Below are 7,191 nucleotides of genomic sequence, written 5' to 3'. Positions count from 1 at the left end.
GGGTTTTTTAGTAAAAGATAAAATATTTATGTGATATGAAGGGAAACAAGAGTGTAACTTTCAGTGGATTTTTGAAGCGATCAGAGACCAAAACCATGTTTCCTTCTGTCTTGTGCTTGCAGAAAAAAACTTAAGAGTTTCCCAAATCTGTCCCTGTCTTTGGCTGAAACAGTGACAGGCAACCCTCGGCCCTTCTTCATGGCAACAGAATGACATACAAATACTACATGATAACAATAGGCAACCGAGAATTCTTTACCCAGAACAGTTGTCAGTTAAACACTGGACAGGATGGGGAGGGAATTAAGACATTCCCCAATAAACAAAAGCTCTGGGAATTTGCCCTTAGCAGAACTCTGTCTACTCCTGTAAAGAGTTACAGTCTTGGGAATCTACAGGGGCAGTTCTATCCTGTCCTGTAGGATCACTATGAGTTGGCATCAATTTGATGTTTTTTTGGAGACCAGACTTTTAAGTGTTCAAAGAGTACTTCAAATGGAAAGATTAGAACAATAAATAAATACTTGTGTATCTATCTATACCCAGGACAAAAGTAGACATATTCAGACAGTAAACTTAATAATTAAATCCTACAAATACTACAGCATCATCTTAAGGTTAAATGTTCACAAAGTTAAAATAGAGAGGAAAATAAGATTTTATTTGACATGTGAATAAAAGTAAGGCGGGGAACAGATCATCAAAGCTATGTCTGATCATATCTGAAGAACAATGCAAGATTAATGGTTTGTATATAAAGCTGGTGGTGGTTTTGTCCTTTTTATCTCACTGCCATCTAGTCAATTCTGACTCACGGTGACCCTACAGGAGCTTCCGATCAGGAAGGAGTGGCACACCTAGGTGGGCATTACATCCGGATTGGCCCATCTGGGCCAGGTGATTTCAATCCAGCTAATGGGGTCGACCAGGGTCATCAACCACACCTTTTACCCCCCACCCCCAACCCCGAGGAATTGCAAAGGCCAGAGGTTTTGCTCTGGTGCTCACTTTCCCAGTGGCTGTTACACAATGTAGCACAGCCAGGCTGCAGTCCCACAACTGTGCCCTGGACTCTATCTGACTTGTGTTCCATTTACTGTAGAACCTGAAACTGCTTCTGTTCTCTATAAACTCACTCGGATCACAGGTTTCAGAGTGAATTTCTTACCTTGTGAAGCCAGGACCGAGGTATATTTTTCCCACGAGAGATCTAACACTGCCCCTATGGGTTTCCCAAACTAAATTTTTGAGGGAGTAGAAAGCCTCATGTTTATCTTGCATAGCTGGTGGTTTAGGTTTGGGCTGGATCCAAACCAGGCAGCCCCTTCCCCAGCCTCTCAGAAAGATGGATGACCTGCTGGACTTTGCAGCCCCTGCTTCCAGCATTCCTGACTGAAGCAAGTCTGCAAAAACAAGATGATTTACTCACAGGCCCCATCCTGGCTCAAATCCTGCAGCCACAGCACTAAAAACTCCCCCTTATCACGGCATACATCCTTGGTTCAAACCCTATATAAGTCTCATTGCCTCACTACCAGGTGCGATTCCCCTGACCTAACTCATTGAGTCGCAGAGCCTATCCGGGAGCTCAAGATGCTCCCGTCCCTTTCTGTGCTCTCCCCTCCCTCCTGGGGGCTCTTTCCCTACCCTTATAATGCTGCTCTTTACCTCACATTCATTGTCTCAATTCTACCTTTGTTCTGTGCTTCAGTTTTCCACCTATCATCTTGGTGCGTGAAATCCAGGTGAAGTTAGAGGTATCTTGACAGACACCCAGCCCACCCTTGGGTGAGTACAGCACCCCTATCTTCTCCATCCCCCCTTCCCTTAGACTGGGACCTCTCAGCTACCATCCGCCACAGCAGGGGTTTATTCTGCTACTCTAGTACTAAGAGGAGCTGGAAATAACTGACTTCCCCCCAAAATGGTTCAATGACAAGGTCAGTTTCTTGTGTCCATCTTTTTTCTCTGTGTCTATCTTCTCTCATGTGGCCTCCAGCCTTTTGTCTCTGTGTTTTCTTCCTGGGAGTCCTGCCACTAGCAGGACTGCTGGCTCTGGGCCTGGCAGTCACTGCACCCTCTGATTGGACTAGAGTGCAGAGGGTATGTCTGAACTTCGACCTGTTCATGTGCTTTGTGTTTGCAGCTCTGCTGTGCCTGCTCCCAGAACCGCTCTAAAATCTACTCCTACCTTTTCTCACTCTGTACAAAGGCCTCTGGCTGACCTCCTTTTTACGAGCCACAAGGCCAGCTCCCTTCCCCTCCTTGGCTCCTGTTGTGTCTCTCACTGACCCAAGGTCCCTGTCTGCCAGGTAAAGCCACAGGCCTGCGCCAGGGAACCTTCCTGTCCTGAAAGTCCAGGACTCTCCTCCTGGGTCTCTAACTCTGAAGAGAATGCCTTTCAGGGTTATTGGACTATTCCTGTCTGACGGGTGTGGACAGGTACTTCTCCTCTGCCCATAACCCCTGCAGTTTGAGACACTATAGGAAGCTCCCTGACTAAGGACTGTCCTTTGGGGTGCTTACCTCACCAAACCGGGCCTGGCTCCAGACATTCGCTCTAAGCTTCTGGTCTTTTTCTGTAACCAAGTGTGGCCACAAAACCAATTAGACAATTAGTCACACATTATCCATGACTTTGACAATTTTTGTCAACAAACTCACAAGTGGTCAGAAGTCCCATATGTTCAGGCCTCTTTCTTTCTTTACTCCCGTCCCTCTCTGTATACTGCCTGGTACCCTGCCCAAGTCCTCCTTGCCCAATCACCTGCAGTGGATCCTGCTAAACTCCCCTCACCTCTCACCTCCGCTCAACCCGATCTCACCCGTCAGACTCCCTAGAGTTGCTCTTGCCCCCCCACCCTCCACCCCCGAGTCTCTCTCTCTCTCTCTCTTCCCTCTTCCTGGGTTTCTGAACCAAGATGAGAGGAGAAAAACGGAGATACATAACGGAGATCGAATTTAGCCAGGAAAATGTGAATTTAGCCAGGAAGTTGAGAACGATTTTATTGAGAGAAAGAACTCCCGGGAGGGAAGGGAGAGCAGAGAAAAGGACAGGAGCATCTTGAGCTCCCGGGCGGGTTTCTGACCCAATGAGTTAGGCCAGGGAATCGCGCCCATCATTGGGGCAGTGGGATATTAGTAGGGCATGGGTCAAGGGAATATGCAAATGAGGTGAAGAGACCTGTCGGTGCTTGCTCCGATAAAAAGGAAGGCTCTTCCTGGTGTGCAGCTGCAGAGTCTGAGCCCTTCACAGACAGACCAGCTTCTTGGAATGTGGGGGAAGAGGCTGCACAGTCCAGCTCTGGCCTTAACAGGTGGGAGAAGGAGCTGTGTGGCCCCTGCCTGGAGAGATAAGCTCCTTGGAACGCTGGAGGCAGGGACGGCAGAGTCTAGTCTAGCAGATCACCTGTCTTTCTGAGAGGCCGGGTGAAGGGGCTGCATGGTCTGGACCCAGCCCAAACAGTTTAGAACTGCTGACTTTGATGTTAGCAACCCAACTCATAACCCACTCTACCACCTGGGATCCTCTGATACTTTCAATAGGCAAGTTAAACATTTGACAATAGCTCTTCTAAAAGTGTTTGGTAAAACCTTTTGTTGTAAAGACAGGAGGTATTTTTGGTTGATCCAATAGGCCAGAAAGCTGGGTGGGGAAGGAGATAGCTCTCCGGAAAAGAACTCCCATAAACCAATCTTCCTTATTTTTCAGGTATATTGCTGCTTATCTATTTTTCCTGTAGGTAAAATGCCCCTTCCTGCCTTATCAGATAGGGATACTGCCCCTCCCTGTCTCTTGTGACCTCACGTTGGCAGTTTGCTGTTCAGAAAGTGAATACAAGGTACTCAAATGGCAGAACTGTTTCAAGACTTAAGATGGAACCAGGGCCGTAGCTGAAGTGCCTTTGGTTTTAGGTACTAACACAGCATCGAGTTTGCAAGAAATAAATACAAAGTAGCCGTACTGAACATAGATGGTATATAGATGATAATGGAGATGCACCAGCAGAGATGGGAAAGGGAGGAGCATATCAGGAATAGATTTATGTTAAGGTTGTGTGTTAACTATAACTCATATGTTAAACATTATTGTAATTATTAGCTGTGTAATGTAAAGTTATGGTAATAACAGAAATCAGCAAGAAAAAAATAATCAGAAGAAAGGGAAAATATCAACTAGGTTTATCACAACAGAGTAGACAAATAGAAACAAAAAAGTAGGAATATCAGAATAGCAAAAGGACCAAGAAATGAAAAATTTTAAAAATAGCACGATAAGTGAGGTAGACACTTTATTTTCAGTAATAATTTTAAATGTAAATGGTCTAAGCATCCTGAGCAAAAGGCAGAGAGTGGGAGAATGGATAACACACTAATTAAAACAACAAACAAACATGTTTCATCCTTTTACTGTCCTCAAGAAGCACATCATAGGCATAAAAACACAAGCAGTCTGAAAATAAAAAGATGGAGAAAAAAATTCAGTGCAACCAGTATACAAATGAAAAAAAGCAGAAAAGGCCAGACTTAGACAAAATAGACTTATATGGAACACTCTGTCCAACATCAGAACAGTGCACGTTTTCCTTGAGTGCACATGGATCATTTCCCAGAATAGTCCATGTTATAGGACACAAAACTAGTCTCAACAAATTTAAAAGGACTTAAATGATCTAAAGTATCATTTATGAATCTGAAATTCAACACCAGGACAAGTAAGGGAACATATATACATGGAAACAAATAATACATTACTAGAAACTATTTAGTTATAGATAAATCAAAAGTGAAATCAAACAATTCTAAAAATCAAATGAAAATGAAAGCAACATACAAAAAAAGTTGGAACACAACAAAAGCACGTTTTCAGAGGGAAATTCATGGCAATAATTGCCTACATTTAAAAGGAAAAATGCCACAAAATCTTTAACTTAAATTTACTACTTGAAAAAATAGAAAAACAAGAGCAAAAGAAGCCTAAAGATGCCTGAAAAATAGGAAATAGTTAAGACCCAGGAAAAAAAAACAAACAAAAGCAAAAAAGAAAAGCAAAAAACCCCCCAGATTTTTAAAAAAAGATTTTTTAAAATGGCAAAAAAAAGAACCCAGAAGAGATAAATGTTCAAATAAAGAAATGAAATCAGAGACATCACAACCAACTCAATCCACTTCGAGAACATCGCAATGGTTACTATGAAAATTTGTACTCAACAAATTTGAAACACTATAAACACACTATCTACCCAAACTAGCACAGACAGAGGTAGAAAAGTTAAACACACCTTTTAGAAAAGAAAAGAAAGAACTTCCAATAACAAAAATGTCAGACAGCTACCCCAGAGAACTCTACAAAATATGCAGAAGGTTTGTCACCAGTCCAATTCAATTTCGTGAAACACTAGAAGGAACATTATGAAAATCTTTCTACTAAGCCAGCATAACCCTTAACTGAAGCAAGACAAACTCATCACACACACACACACACACACACACACACACACAATTACAGACCAATATCAATTATGAATACAGATACTAAGTTTTTCAATAAAATGCTACTCAAAAGAATTCGGTCAACATATCGAAAAATCATAAACCATGTCAAGTGAGATTAATACCAGGATTAAAAAGGTAGTTCAACATTAGAAATCAATAAATGTAATCTACCACATAAATAAACAAAGGAAAAATATCATATGTTCATATCAATTGAAAAGAACCGTGTGATTATATCAATTGATGAAGAGGAGGCATTTGATAAAACTCAATATCATTTCCATATAAAAAAACTCTCAGCAAAAATAGAACTGAAAGGGAAATTTCTCAAGGTAGTTAGACTATGTATGGAAAAATAACAGCCAGCACTATACTCAACAAAGAAATCTGAGAGCTTTCTTTCTGAAACCTGAAACAAGACAAGGATGCTCACTATCACCATTCTTATTCAACAATGCCTTTGGAGCAGTGGGAAGAAGTACAGCAAGAATGCATCTTCAAAACAAGGATCTACCCCTCACAGAAGGGTGACAAGGAAGGGACAATCAACCAGGATGCAGTATAGTATCAATGAAACCCACATCATTGCTCTAGCTCTTGAATACTTCTGCCTCCCCCCTCCCATGCCCCCCCCCCATGGCTCAGTTCTTATCTTTCAAAAGCTGGCTAGACTGAAGTACGCATATTGGTGCAGATAAGAGTTCTTGACACATGGAATTCAGGACAGATAAAACCCTCAGGAACTGTAGTGGATGTAGTGATATCATGAGGGTAGGGGCATGGTGGGGCAAGGTGGGGGGGGAGGGGGAGAAAGGGGGAATCCATTACAAGGTTGGATATACAGCACTCCTCCAGTGGGACAAATAACAGAAAGGTGCATGAAGGGAGACAATGGACAGTGTAAGATACGAAAGAACAATAATAATATATAATTGATCAAGGTTTCTTAAGGGTGGGAGGGCCGGGGAGGGAGGGGATAAAAAGAGGAGGTAATACCAAGGACTCAAGAAGAAAGAAATTGTTTTAGAAATGTTAATAGCAAGATATGTACAAGTGTGCTTAATACCATTGAATAATGGCCTCATAAGATTTGTAACACCTCCCCCCAGTAAAATGATTCTTTTTTAAAGAGAAAGAAACAAGGGTACAGGAAGTTTGTCTTACACACTTTGGATATATTATGAGGAGGGACTAGTTCCTGGGAAAGGTATCATGCAGTGTGAAGGTCAGCAACACACACAAAGACCCTCAGGGAGATGGTTGACCCGGTGTCTGAAACAATGCGACTGCTATGATGATATGGGACAAAACAGTGTTTCCTTCGATTGTGCAGCGTTCCCATGAGCCAGAGCCAACCTGATGACTCACAGTGGCAACACTGGGAATCCAGCCCGAATAATAGACAAGAAAGAGAAGACAAAAATGTTCCAAATCAGAAAGGCAGAAGTAAAATGATCTAATTTGCAGGTGATATGGTCTCACACATGTTACTATTAGGTGCTGCTGTCAGGTTGTCTCTGACTCCTAGGGACCCTGTGCACAACCGAATGAAATACTCACTGCCCAGTCTTACACCACCTTCACAGTTACTATGTTTGAACATATCCTTCCAGCCACGGTGTCAACTCATCTCTTTGAGTGTCTTTCTGCTCCTTTTTTAGGTACTAACCTCTCCTGATAACATGTCCAAAGTAC

The sequence above is a fragment of the Tenrec ecaudatus genome, chromosome 3, assembly GCF_050624435.1.
Source record: "Tenrec ecaudatus isolate mTenEca1 chromosome 3, mTenEca1.hap1, whole genome shotgun sequence".
Classification (NCBI taxonomy): Eukaryota; Metazoa; Chordata; class Mammalia; order Afrosoricida; family Tenrecidae; genus Tenrec; species Tenrec ecaudatus.
Note: the sequence above shows the minus strand (reverse complement) of the source record.